The sequence below is a fragment of the Pleurodeles waltl genome, chromosome 8, assembly GCF_031143425.1.
Source record: "Pleurodeles waltl isolate 20211129_DDA chromosome 8, aPleWal1.hap1.20221129, whole genome shotgun sequence".
NCBI classification, from domain to species: domain Eukaryota; kingdom Metazoa; phylum Chordata; class Amphibia; order Caudata; family Salamandridae; genus Pleurodeles; species Pleurodeles waltl.
The window spans coordinates 632,790,607-632,805,890 of record NC_090447.1 but is presented as its reverse complement, the minus strand read 5'-3'; the positions used below and the strand labels follow the sequence as shown (position 1 = coordinate 632,805,890).

At 41.5% G+C, this 15,284-nt stretch overlaps 1 protein-coding gene across 1 annotated transcript in view; it reads left to right on the top strand.

The window, feature by feature from the left end:
* The first annotated feature begins 1,298 nt into the window (after positions 1 to 1,298).
* Positions 1,299 to 15,284, top strand: part of SMPX (small muscle protein X-linked) — a 275,875-nt gene continuing 261,889 nt past the window's right edge. The window contains exon 1 of the mRNA XM_069204734.1: positions 1,299 to 1,630. The gene's annotated coding sequence lies outside the window, so the exon portion shown is untranslated. The remainder of the gene's footprint in view (positions 1,631 to 15,284) is intronic.

Below are 15,284 nucleotides of genomic sequence, written 5' to 3'. Positions count from 1 at the left end.
GTGTTTCGTCCTATAATAGGACTTCTTCAAGGCTCTTTAAAAATGAAGAGATACATTCTAATTCAAGAGATCACTTATACCTGTCAAGTTAGCAGATACATCTTTTTACAAGGTACATCAGAAACATCGTTTCAAATTGAACTTCATATGTATATTGGGGCCAATTAGTTTCTCCTAAACCTCATATAAATGTGTCTTCATAATCTGCAGTTGTGGTTCAACCTCAAGAAAGAGCTGTGTCCATTCGTCGTCAGAAATCCAACGTATGATGAGTGTCGCTGGAGTTATGCAATTCTGTGGCCGTGGTGTTTTCTTCACAATTATTGTTTTGCACACAATAATCCAACACAACCCGCAGATTTTAGCAAAAAAAATGCTTCTAGCACAAACAGATCAAAAGTTATCTATTCATTTTACAGTTGCGTATTAATGTAATTGGGTGTTAAACGGATACTATCCAGATGATACCTTAGCCACGACAGTTTTAACACATGAAAAAATTGCAAACTTGTGTAGTAATACTATCACAAAATGTGCGTCATTAGATTCCATACTTTGAATTTTCTTGCCGATAATTTAGCCATCTCGGCTGCATAATTTGGTCTTCCACTTTTGCTTAATTCAAGTGGCCCTGCGTGTGATTTTCCAAACATAAACTTGAAAGTGAGCTTAGAAATCCCTTCTGGGCAGTTTTCGCTGTTTGAGAGGAGCCTGGCCTAGGGGTGAAGGTTAAAAACACTTGACGGACCAAATGTTCAGCATGTGGGATAGCAGGCAATGATTGCATATGCGAGCAGCTGAAGTTGTGGGGCGCTGCATACCACCATAAACACCTCACGGCCTCCATCAGCCTCAGGCAAAGAGGAACCAGTGACCCTTCGCTACAAACAGGGGAGGTGGTTCGTCCACTCGCGTCTATCCTGATTTGTGCACTCGGTGCAGTGGCATTCAATCACTTATTCATTAACTGACTACAGAATCCACAGCTGTGCAGTATGACGCATTTCAGTTGGCTAAGTATGAACACGACTACACATCCCATGAAAAGATTGCTCCCTACAGGGAGGGGAGCTTTCAATGTTTAGCTGTCTCACATTAGTCGCTATCTCGTGTTTCTGCATTAATCTTGTGCAAACGCCACACCATCCCCTAGGCGTCGGCATGCCCTTCCATTTGCACCAGCACTGCTTTATACGCGTGTTCTCTTGGGCGAATCCCATAGGAACAGATAGCGGTACACGTAAACAAACACATTTCATCTCAAGTAGCGCTGGCACCTAACAACCAGAGCGGCCTGTGTACCTGGCTGAGTTCACTGTGTGGCCACCACTGAGGTGTGCCGCCCGCTGCCGGCTCTTCTCGAAGCCTGTCACCCGAGCTCCCACTTTCAGTGCATCCAGTCTCAATCGAGTGGCACAAAGTTCCGGAGCACATCAGACTATATTTAGGAGTAACAGCTCCCGAGCTATGAGAGGAATTCCTTTTACACTGGAGCTTCCAGGCTGAGCTGGTCTCCGAGCACCAGGGACGCTCTCTCCTGCTATCTGGGCTGTGTAGAGAGAGCCTCCGACCGGCCTGCTCTGAGCCTCGCCTGCCAGCTATCCTCCTCAACTCCAGTAAAACCGAGCAGGTAAGTCGGTGGGATGCAGGGAGATGGGGTGCCATCTATCCGTGTACCTATTCTCGCTGGGGCAATATTTCCACTTGTGTTAGGGAGCCGTTTGCAAAAGCCAGCACGAGGGGCATGTTCTTAACATAAATACTCGTGTGACTCATAAAGGGTTCGTGAAATCTGAAGCGCAGCTGTGCAGCGGGCGCCTGGCATCGAGCGGACATTGCGCCCTGTTGGTTAGTTGCCAGTCTGTTTATTTGATGTGAATGTGGTGTATTTTTCGCCACAGTTTTGAACTGCGTCTTTGGAGATGCATTTTTGTAACGTATTTTTTCCAGAAACCTGTAAGCATTTGCTGCGGCAGCAGTTATGCACAATTTAGTGACGTTTACTAAACCTTTTCAGGAGATGGAAGGCCCGTTTTATTGTCAACATAATTTGCAATTTACCCAAAACTGGAGGGACCCACTGTTGAAAAATAGAGCGACAACTAGTAGAAATGCACAGTGGAATGAAAACACTATATATGGTATATACAAGAGAGAAGATCCATTTCCCTCTGTACTCACTGAGTTGACAGGAGGAAAATAAGAATCCGGCAGCGTTAATGTTTAATGATGTAAGGCCTTGTAGGGCATATACTAATAAACTCCGAATAGTGAAGCAAAGGCATACTCCATGGAAAGCTTTGAAATTATTGAGTTAGGGAAGGGAGTTTTAGGGTCAGGAATACTTAACTCTAGGAAATTATTCCCTTGCTTTGCAAAATCGCTGTCACATTTTGCCCTTTCCTCTTTCTGATACTTTTATCTGAGGGGTGCGTGATCTATTGCACCATTCCCTGTAGGCCGGCTTTGCCATTGCAAAGCTGAGTGTCATGGTGGAACTCAAAACTGCCATGGCTCCCTGGCGACGCCCAGCAGGGTGGGCACCGCTTCTGTTTCTGAGTTACTGCTGGTTTCCGTCAGTTGTTGGTTACAGAAACCTGTTGGATGTGTGGTGGCCCAGGGTGACAGGAGCTGGTGTGGTGCCCTGACACTTGTAGCGTGCGAATAGGGAGGGCATGCCTCCTGCACCAGAGCCACATTTAAGGCCAGTGCACTGGTGCTACCCCTTGGGGGCGAATGTGCCCTTGAATCTACAGCAGGCAGCTGAAGCTGCCAGGGGTGTCAAGCTCAAGACGTCGCTATTGACATTTTAACACTGCGAAGGATTTATAACACCACTTTAAGGTCTGACCTAGGGTCAGCTTTATGTGACTTTATTCAATTGTTGTTGACCTAATTCAAAATGAAATACGTTTAATGAAATATCTGCATGCAGGGGCTTTGGTCCGCCTCCTTGATTTGATGGCCCGCTCAAGTGACCTTCACATTTTATTCTGTCTAACTCAGCTTGAGTACGGGCCAATTCCGCCACTCATCACTGTAAGTGACAGTTTTGCTTCTGCACATTTGACTAAAAAGCAGCTGGCTTCAGTGCCTGGAATCGTTGATTATTCTCCGCTTATATTCTTTTTTCATTAATTATTTTAATGGGGCATTCTTTATTTATCTTTTTGTTATTGCAAATATATGCATAACGCCTTTATAGCAGCATTTTAATTTTTTAATTACATTTACATTTCAAAGTCTATTGAATATGTTTGCAAAAATGCATGCTTGCAAAGGTGACCTATTGCCTTTGCCAAAGCTTGTAAACATTTATAGTTGATTTGACAACGGCCAGTAGCAGGTGGGCAGTATTAAAAACACATTTCCACAGATCCCAGTGCGTGCAGTTGGTATCAGGGACATAAACCGGAGCACGTTTGGCATCAGAGAGCAGATGTAGGGTTCCGTGACAGAAGCACAAACCTCCAAGGGCACAGCAGCTAATATTACATGGTAGGTGACCAAGATTTCAAGTACATTGTGATCCCACTTCAGCCCTGGGGGCGCTGTGCTGAACTAGAAAGCAGCTCTCCACTGACAGCTGCACATCTCTCTGCACCCTCTCAGACATTATTTTTAGTTTTGCTCGAGATAACTGACTCCATTACTTGGTCTCAGGCTCCCACCCTCCCCTTGCAATCAGCTCGAATGAATGTGCTTGCTACAGATTATTTAATAGAGGGGAGAGAAAACCGGGTTATTTTAAGCAGTCTTCTCTCGGCCAGGCAATGTCCAAGTTAAGATAAAATGGTCACTCCAAGTCTTTTTTAATGTTGCCAATTGTTATCAATCTTTCTTCATGAAATCATAAAATAGTTATGTTGTACATACATTTTCAAATGGGTATGTGTTGTTGATGTTATTAATATTTAATGGGTAGTATAGCCAAATAAGCTATTTATTGGAAATAAAAAAATATTAAACACCACCGAGCATTCTGCAGAATCATCTTTTAGGCCCACATTATGAGGTGGTTGGAAATGGGTGCAGGGATACCTGGGGGCTTGAATATACATTACGAATGGTAGAGCCTCACCAAATTTCGGCCATTGCAAGTTTCCTCCCCGAATGGGGATTAACCTCTCACCCCAGAGTTACTGAGTTATTTACTAGTCAGTTTTTCACTATTTCTGCAAAAAAGATTGCTGGTGCTATATGCCTGCTCTGAGTAGGTGGAAAGAGGCACTATCTGCTTCCACCAAACTGCTGCAGTGGGTAAGCGGGGGCAGGCAATGTTTCGGCCAGCAGACCCTGTACTTGCAGCAACTTTGATAGGCCTGGAATCTCAAGGCCCAAAATGATCAAGTCTGGAGTTTTCGGACCCGATACATCTGGGTCTTGAAACACTTAGAATTGTGACTTGCAGTATTTTACCTGAAGTTATCACTCCAGATGAAACACCTCAACTCTTAAGGAGAGCCTTAGTAGCAAGACCTGTGCAGAAAGGGCTTAACGTTCTGCAGTGTCTCAAAATCTCACCTCTTGAACATGACTGCAGGTATGCTAAAATAGACAATGCTGACAAGGTGGTCACCAGGTGTGAAATATTTTGTTTAAAGACATGCAGTAGAATATAGTGTAAGGTTCTACATAAAAAAACACCAGTCTCTTTCATTCTGTCTGCTTCTCTTTCTTCTCTTTAATCAGTGATTATATGGTATCTTGTGCACCTACTATCGACCTGCAGTCCAGAACACCTTATGCTATACAAAAACTAAGCCAATAGACCTTAATTATACAACCAAAGCACACCTGCCACAATTGCTAGCCACACATTAAACACACATCGATGCATCTTGTAAAGGTTCTTTTCCAAGTTTCCTATGTATAAAAGTCCCTACTATCAATCTCCCATTCCAGATAATGCAGAAATCTATACCAAACCCTCCTGCCATCTTTTAGAAAGGAGCACTTTCTTTTCTTGGAGTCCATTGCTCTCTACATATTGTAATTGTATTTGTAATTGTATTTATATAGCACTTACTATCCCTGATGAGGCATCAAAGCGCTTTTCGGCAAGTAGCACGCTACTCCGGAACCCAAGAGGAATTAGTGGTAGATTAGTATAGGAAAATATGAGTACAGTATTAGTATTAGTATGTGTTAATTTGAGCAGAGGATATGTGAGTTTGTTAGTTGAACTGACTACAGTAATGGAGGGCTAGAGGAGGGAATAATCCAGAAGTGTTAATTGGGAGTTTATAGTAATGGGATGGGGTTTGGGATGATTAAAGGAGCGATGGAGGAGGGAAGAGTCTTTGGAACGGGGTTAGGGAGATCATAGTAGCAGAAGGGTTTTTGGATGAGTCAAAGGTGATAAATGTTGTAGAATTTAGTAGGGTTGTTTTGGAGATCATAGTATTAAACTGAGATTTGAGTGAGCTAGATGCAGTAAAGGAGGGGAGAGCTTAGGTAGGGTTATTTTGGAGATCAAAGTAGTAGAATGGGTTTGGGGCGAGTCAGAGTGGGAATGGAGAATAGAATGATAGAGGCATAGGGGGATGGGGAGACAGAGTAAAGCTTATGAGAGAGTAAAAGTTATATTATTATTATTATTATTTTTTTTTTTAACGTACTTATTTATTTTTGAAAGCTATTTATAGATTTAAGTGTATTTATTTATATTTTCTCTACAGTAGGACTAGAGTAATAAATAAATAGATATGTAAATACATAGTAAGGGAATATATGTAGAAGGTATATGATAATGGGTAAAATAATATGAGAAGTAAAGTTGTATTGTATAAACACAGACTTTCAAGATATGTAATACTTGATGTTAATTAATATGTGTACTTTTATAACATTAATTTATCTTTCGTCAATTTTTTAATAGCAAAATGCTTGCTGTTAAATAGTTAGAATAACATTTGCTCATTGTGATCTAAAAAAGAAAGCAGGGATTCATAAGAATCTAATATAACAACTTATCTAGGAGCTATGCAAGGACCTATGAACATGTTAAACATATTGTTAATCATAGAATAAAAACACACACATATATATATATACACAGACACACATATAGGAAGATACCTGAATACATGAATTATGCCAGGCAGGTAGTGACCGTATTCCATGGTCTGCCCACATCTATCACATTTTAACTATTTACAAGACAGATGGGCACATTCCTCAGATTGCACCCGTTCAATTTTGCACTAACATTTATGGATATGGTGCTGAGTCAGTGTTTCACCTTCATTTGCACCACATCAAGAATGAAAAAATGTAACTTGTACCTAACAGTTGGTTAACTCAAAAACCTGTGCAAAACTGCACCAGAGCAGTACCTGTGTTCTAGGAAGATTGGTGCAAAATTGCATTAATGAAATGCATTTCTTCTGGAAACATGGTATATAGGTCCTCCAGCACCAGTGAAATCTGTTTTCTTGGACTAATGGTGCAAATCAAACCAGCACCAGTGTAATCAAATTAAATTGTCCCAATTCGAGCAAGTAATTCAGTGTACTACTGTCCAACAGAGGCTTCATCTCATGCAAACAGTTGCAATATTTGACACTTATGGTGCATACAGATAGGAGATTAAGAACACTTCTATATATATATCATCATGGTTATGAGGTTGATAATATCAACCTACAAAGATATTGCATCCATTACATATCATCTACCACTACATAGCCGTGGAAAAAAGTAATTACCATTCTTAACCCACAGGTTCGTTTTTCAGCAACATCCTCAAGCTAAAAGTGGAAAATATGCTTGTCCACAAGACACAGGAACGACTTTGAATCATGTTATTCCACCTTCCTAATGGACAGCCAGGAGTCATTTTACCACAGAAGTGCTCCATTGTAAAGTAGGACAGCCTTTGCATCACTTTCTAGTAAACCCTAAAAGCACCCATGCACAGTTGCAAAGCCAAGTGGTCTGTTTTGCGTTAGGTATAACGATCTGTTTTTTGGATTGTTTCTATAATGTTATTTCTGGAAGAAGAGTACTGTACTTGCTAGGAGTGTAATACTTGTTTGGTGTTTTGTGTTGGCCTTAAGATTGGCATTACCTTTTTGCTGCACAAGTGTAGTACGTACCGTGATCTGTCATTTTAATTTTCAGTTACTGTTTAGATCATGTATCTTGCACTTTTGTTTTTTATTATGATGTAAAATGTGCAGGCCATTACATTTTTATTGACTGCTACTGTTGCCATATAATCACACTTACGGTTTTAGAGGAGCAGAAGTGTGGCACTCAGCTCTGATAGTTTGTAAATGCATACTGGATATAGCCAGGGCCAATGGAATTATGCAGCAAGGGAGGAACAAATTATGAGTCAGTAGTTACTAAATTATGCGGCACAAAATGCAAAGTATGCATCCGATTATGCATTATGTGGCAAATGCGGCAAATACAAAATGAAGTGAAAAACGCCGAAACCGCATAATCCCTGTCTATAGCGTATATGTGGCGTCAATGCATTATTTAGGAAAGGTACTATGTAACAAGATTGCTCTTGCATGCCCAAAAGCTGGAAGATGCACCACCATCCCCTAATCTTGCTTTTCCATGCCTGATTGAGAGGTGGGAGACCTGCGAGATTTCTACTCGTGGAGCCTCTGCGGGTGGAAATCCTTAACTCAGCGGCATCAGGTAAAGTACCTCTGGGTCATCGCTACTGATCTTAACTCCTTCACCGGACCGTCATGCAAGGCAAGTGAGGTATTTTGGTCCCAGGAAGGAAAATGTGAAAATGTCCCCAACGCACAGAAAGAAGACTTCTTGTGTATTATTTTCAGTGACTTTTGTATTTAGGTTTTCATCAGCAACCCCCAGCTTTGGGGTCATTTAGGAGTGGGCTAACCTAACTCATCTAAATGACCCTCTTAATCTGTTAAAAGAGTAAGTGCTGGGCAGCCGCCCTAGAGTTGCCAAATGCCATTGTGGCTGAACTTTATAGCTGCCTAGTCCTGAATCCACCTTATACCCCTTTCTTTTATCAGCCTACTTGTTATTCCTCTTTACCTCCCTCTTGACCATTCTTTTTCATCCTTGCTCCCTCTTTAACTGTTTTCCTGTTTTTCTCGTTTTCATTTCTTATCGCGTTTCTGTCTTTCTTTCTCTTGCTCTGCCTCAAAGGCAGGTGGTGAAAAACAAGTCCTGGTCCCTCAAAATGAGTACCAGTGCTAACCATCCGCAATCTTCTTCATAAAGCAAGCAGTGTATTCATAAAGAATGTGGGTTTCCTATTGAAAAAACAGGCAAGGCATAACGCAACAGTTGCCAGGTTGTCTCATGTTGGGCGTCCCAAGTTTTTAGTTGTGGCAATAGTCACAGGTTTTCAGTGATGGGACGCTGTAACACAGACATGTAACTGCATCTTTCTCCTTCAATCTAAATCCGTGGTAAGGTCCACAATGTACAGAAATCGAGCTACTGCACTATTTTGCAATAAACACAGCAACGTAAAAGAAAGACTGAGTTAATACCCAGTGAATCTCTGCCTTTCTCCCAGAAGCTTCGTCCCCAGCCTGCTGCTGGTTGCCTCTCCATTTGGCCCACTTACACATGAAAAACCTTTTTTGAACCAGGCCCTCGCCTCTCTCTCTCCCATTATATCCATCTCTTTTTGTCTGTTTCTTTTTGGCTCACGTTTGGCATCTGTCTTTCTGACTGTATTTCTGTGCGATTGTATTTGTGCTGTTTTCCTGGTGCTTTTATCTAGCTACCTTTAACTCTCTCCCTAACTGTCTGCTTTTTAAGCTGCCTGTTGTAAAGACGCTCGTAGCGGCTATGTAAACACGGGAAGCAGAGCGAAGTTAAGCGTCTTCAGTATTTATTGTCAAAACATTAGGTATCACGTAAGGAGAAGCATCCCGACCTCCAACTCCCACAGCAACCGTCTCTTCTCTCCTTCTCTCTCGCTCCGCTCCTTCTACATTCTATCACCCGCGCGCATTCTCGGCACGCGGATACAACACTGCCTTTAGGTGTCCCTGCATCTGTTACTCTCTCGTTATCCCTCTCACAAGTTCTCTATGCCAATCTCTCGAAGTCTTTTTTCTAAGGTTGACTGTGGATCTCTTTTCGTTGTTGTCTCTTTTTGGGCCTATTCATAGATCCTTTTTTTTAACTTGCATTGAGGAGTGGCTGTTATTAGAAGGGCATGGAATTTACAAAAGATGACCTTGCACTTGTAAACCCTTTTTATGCAAGCACAATATTACCTTCAAGGAAATAATACTGTAAAAATCACTCAATAAACGAGAGTGGATGCTCGAAGTTGAAGTTTTCCTGGTGATTCTGGGGTTGCTCACGAACTGTCAAGCTACTCTCCAGCCCCTCCTTATCCTGAAAATTGTTGCAGAGATATTCATGACAAGGATATGATCCAGTTCCTTTCCAGAGCGGTAACTGATCAAACCCTTAAGAAGTAATGAGGAGTAGTGAAAGGGGATTTTCCATGTGGAAAATATTTACCAGTAGAGATACATTTAAAAAAATAATGCCATTGCATAAAGGCAATGTAATTTCAACCTGCGTAATTTTATAACACATATAATCAGAGAAGTAGAAATGGCAATACACAGTCGAAAAACTGGAATTCAAAAAAGGTTTTCTTGAAGTGTACCATTAAACTGACACAGATTTCCAGGAACCTCTGGAAAGTTTTGTGAATTCCCCAAAGCCGTAAATCTGTACCCAAGTGCGCGTGTAACTCTGCAGGTTACAACTTTTTTTGTGAAACAGGTCCTTAGTCTCTCTGTGTGACTTTGAAGGGTTATCTTCCTCTTGCTGATTCTGGTTTGTTTTCTGTGCCTTTCATTCTGTCGTACTGTGGTTTAGACTGGGTGTCTTACTAGAGGGAAGAAAATAATGGGATCTAGCACAAGGTAGAGGTGGGTTAATAGTTCGACTGGTGTGGTTTCTTCCACTCTCTCCCCAGTGCTTTCCAAGAGTTACTGAAAGATAACAGGAAAGTAGGAAGGACAGCACTGAAACCTTTAGTTGCAAATGAGCTGCGCAACTGGGGAAACAACGTTTACAATGTGTCCTTTACCACGCAATGCCTTCATGCGTCCTTTAGCACGCAATGCCTTTACCACGCATCCCTTAGCATGCAATGCCTTCATGCGTCCTTTAGTACGCAATGCCTTTACCACACATCCCTTAGCATGCAGTGCCTTCACCACGCATCCCTTAGCATGCAATGCCTTCACCACGCATCCTTTAGCACGCAATGCCTTCACCACGCGTCCTTTAGCATGCAATACCTTTATCTCACATTGCCTTTGCACAGGTCTTCACCACGGTAACCCCCCCCACACCTACAGTACAAGCTCCAGAAAGAGGGGCAAGTCAAAATTACACTGCCATTAAAGCTCACCTTTTTTTCAAGGTAGCATGCTCATGATTGAGCAATTTTGTCATGGATAGTGGGTATCTGAGGGTTTTTGGACATATTTTGCAAGGTATCCCTATTGTATTGCAGAACGCCATAGGAAGGCGGGCGGAGATAACTGGTAGGACTGTGCCAGGTGTTTGTTGTCAATGAAAAAAGCAATGAAGCAGGAGTAAATGTACTTTGATTTACTAGTTATTCAATACAAACATATCATCATGAACTGTGACCAGGGCCAACTAGTGTTCTCGAACTGTCACCCTCTAAAACCCTCTAAAACTCCTAATGTCCCACATTGAGCCCCCAGCACATGCTCACTATTCATTGCTCCATATGTAACCCATTCGCAATCACATTGTCCACTCCACGCATCAGACATGTACAACACACAACACTTCTGCACACATCAATACACATTTTTATGTACATGTCTTGTCAAACAGTGGCCTTGTGATCCTAATGCCACTTTGAATGCATTCTTTCATGAGTGTTTCTGAACAAATGTCTTTCCATTCTGTCACTTCTGTCACTTATGACACTCATTAATCATTATCTGATCTTTGATTAACAGGCTCTTTACTATCGTATTGTTATTCTTGTAAGTCATAATGAATGATACCCAGTAAATCAGCAGCTAACTTTAGTTCACACTGACATCCCTACAACTAGCACAAAATATAAGTTCTACTTTTTTGAATCATCAAGAGTCACAGCAGTGTCATACCGTGTCCCACAGTGCAAATTGATCTAAAAAACCTGGATGTTCCTTTTACCACATACGAGGGTAGCAATACTAGTCAAAAGGTCATTTTCCACCATGCCACTAAGACTTCCTCTTGTCTCTTTTTCGTCAACAAAAGATGTGTTTGTTCTCTCGATTTCTTTACATCTGTGTTGTTTTCTTCTAAGACAGCCCTATACCATGCTACATGGCCTTCGTTCCCTCAGCACTTTAATAGGTTTTCTCTGATTGCTCTATTAGGTGCCACTTGATATACCTAATGTTTCGCACACTCCATGATCCACAGGCAAAGCATTTTGGGTCAGTAACTGAATGAATTCTATAATTACTCTGTTAAAACTTTGCACTTTCCAATTACCACAATCCAAGTAGTTCATACAAGTTGTATTCTTTGAATTCCTTTGACTTTTACATGGTTAAAATTGAATTATTTTGTTGACAAAATCATTCTGAGTATGATTGAGAATGAGAATTCATTGTTATTGATAAATACCTACAAAACTTCTGTGAATCATTCCTTGTTTGGCCTCAGTGATCGTCATCTATAAGTATGATATCTGTTTGAGCAACTATCAACCAACTCAAATGAGCTACAAGATCTATTAATACATTTTTCATTGTGTGTACTTTTTCAGTTACAGGAAAATTAGTCTTGAACATTATGTTGCTTTCCTAAAATTGAATGCAGACAGCTTCCTATCACATGCTTCACCATTCTATAAATTTAAGGCCTCCAATATGCTTCTTCGAGCATGAAGTTTGTGGTTGAAGGGAAGACAAATGTGGCTTCATCTTAAAAAGAGCATGTACGGCCATATGTACAAAATTTTGGCTTTGTCATTTCCAAACTGTGAATCCATAGAAATTGCTATTTGAAAATTGCAAAATAGCATGGATGTAACTGCAGATTCTACTAATACCGATTCCTATGGATTCACAGTTGCAATTAGGAAATCACAATTTTGTAAATAACAAAATAGCTTTTTCCTAGTAGGAAATTGCAAAATAGGAAAAGTTGCATTCTGGATGCAGAATGATGGTGTTCGACCAGGAAGATTACAAATACAGGTTGTGTCCACAACCCAGAAGCCTAGGAAGGTGCTGGAAGTAAGGAGTGCTCCTGCATCACTACTGCTAGTTTATTACAATGTTCCTGGAGAACACCATGCCCAAAGAAGATGGGAAGAAGGATTCAGGGAGCAGAAAGAGAAAGCTGAATTTTTCAGAAAAGGAGCTAGAGCTCCTGACAGAAGAATGTGTCTCCCATATGGACCATCTGTTTGGGAAGGCCTCCTTCACAGTACCAGAGAGCCAAAAAACAAATATCTGGATCAGCATCTTGGAAAAGGTGAAGTCCCTAGATGTCACCCAGAGGACCATCCCAGAGATAAGCAAACACCTATGAAAAAGGCAGTTTATGACACCCTTTTCCACTGCTGTGACTCCCTGGTAACTGCCAGCAGCTAGGGGATGTAGACCACTCAATAACTGTACATGTGGCGGGGTTCCATTGCTCCTGAGTGTTGGGGTCTGAAGCTAAGGTTGTAATTCAGCAATTCAGTCCAGGATTACCTCACTACTGAGCTTGTACTTTTCAAAAATCTCCTCCTCTGTCTGTTCAAACAGGGTGACCCTCACCCTAAATATGCTCTCCTGTCTCCTCCTCCTCTGCCTGCTTGCCAAAATCCTCATCCTCCTCGCCAAAATTTACAGAGCCACCATTCTGAAAGAGCCAGATGCATTTTGGGTGCCTTTTTATAGTTTGCACCTGGTTACCACCAGATTGATGGTAATTGCATTTCCTAAATGGCTGTTTTGCAACTATTCACAATTAGGAAAACTGTTGTAGATGCAGTTTAAGATTTGCTTTTTGGAAATCCCTATTAGCAATTTCCTATGTAGTGATTTTCAAAATGTGATTTCTACTAGATAGAAATTGCATTTTACACCACTGCAATGACATTTTACATTGCCTAACAGCTCAAAACTGCGGTTCACAACATTAGGAAATGGAAAGTGCCTTTGCACATATGGCCCTTAGTGATGACATTCATCCACTACTGGCAGAACGTACACTATGGTGCCAATTCACTGCAGCATTTATGAGTATGTTGTGTAATGTATGCTTATGTGAATTGTCCCCATAATCTTTAAGCTAACCCTAACTTAATGTTTTGGTCCTCATGGCTTCTGTTTTTAGAGAGCTTTTTTGTCACACATGAAAACCATTTTTTATACTCGTCTATATTCCAAACTATGTGGTCAATTCACAAAGTCATATATGAATTTGTGAAGTAGGCCTACAGGGGTTCTTCTTCATGGGCACATACATTTGTGAACTGGCTCCTAAATTAATACTTCTAGATATCATAACATAGGTCTGGGTAGGCTGAGGGTGGTCCTCCAAATGTCTCTATGAACATATGAAAAACCACAAAAGAGCATTCCAATGCATCATAAAATGCCTCCCACAAACAAACCCAAGTATATGACACTATTCCCTCTCTTAATATCTACACAAACATGTTTGCACTAATTCACGCACCACACAGACAGTCACACACACACACACACCTCCACTCAACACACAGAGCTCATAGAGGCACATATCTGCACACATACACAGAACACAATCAATGATCTGCACCTCTCATGCATCACTGGAAACTCTTGCTACTTCAAGTTTCTTCAAAACAGCTCAATGCACCTCAAACATCCTTTGATGTTTTGCATTTAATTGAACTATTTACATCCTCCAGAATAACATCATTTTTGCTCACAGGTGACACAACCCTGAGCTCTATAAAATTTGACATCCTCTCTGTTATACCACATATAATCACACATATTGTACATTGGAATGTCACACATCAGCCACGTTGACAAATACAACGCTGATTTGGGGGTGAACAGCAGATTCCACTCATCACTAATGTCTTTGGTTGATGAAAGAAGCATGTTAGCCAGCAGCAGGAAACATTAGTGCACTTATCAGTCATTGCAACAATGTGTATGTTACCACTTCCCTGCAGCAACAGTCCCCCTGCGAATCTCACTCGATTCCATGTTCATCTCTCATGACAACATGCTCCATTGAAATCACACCAACCATGCAGCACCATATCATGCACATAAACACCCCCCACACTAAGCTCTCTACAGACATACACAAGCACACCACTGTAGGAGGCTGGCCTGGTTTGTAGTGGGTGCCTATGGTACTTACACCTTATACCAGGCCCTGTTATCCCTTATTAGTGAAATGTAGGCAGTGTCTAGAAGCCAGGCTGTCTAGAGGTAGCTGTAGGCAGAGCAGCCAAGGCTGAACTAGGAGACATGCAAAGCTCTTGCACTACCACTGTAGTCACACAGTACTTACACACAAGAAAGACAATATTCAGTGTTACCCAAAATAAATGTACCTTATTTTAGTGAAACAAGGCCAAAAATATCTTAGAGGCTATACTCCCTTAGGAGGTAAGTAAATTACACAATATATACACTAATAACCAAAAACAGGTAAGTAAACAGTCAGAAAATAGTGGAAATAGTGAAAATCACAATAGGTTGCAATGGGCCTGGGGGAACACAAACCATATACTAAAATAGTACAATGTGAAAGTCGGTTTCCCACCTAGGCAAGTGTAGTGTGTAGAGGGGTGCTGGGAGTGTAAGAAAACACCAAAGGTAAGTAAAATGTGCCACCCAGAGCCCAGGAAAGCAGGAGTAAAACACAGCAAATTTCCTTAAACAAACTAGAAGTCGTGATAGAAGATATTGCAAGAACCAGAAGAGACTGCAAGATACCAATGATGGATTCCTGGACCTGAAGACCTGTGGAAGAAGGGTACCAGGTCCAAGAAGCAGTGAAGAGTCCAGGGAGAACAGGAGCCCCTGCTAGCCCGGATGAAGGTGCAAAAGAGGAACCACTGGTGAGAAGACAAAGTCAGTATTGAACCAAAGAAGACAGATATGGGTTCCTGGTTGCTGCAGAAGATGTCTCACACCGATAGATGAATGCAGTCTGGTTTGTGTCATGGGATTCCACCAACAAGCCTTAGTAAATGCAAAAATCACGTTTTGTAAAAAATGGCACTGCCCAGGCCCAGGAAGGGCCAGGTCAACTCTGCCCAG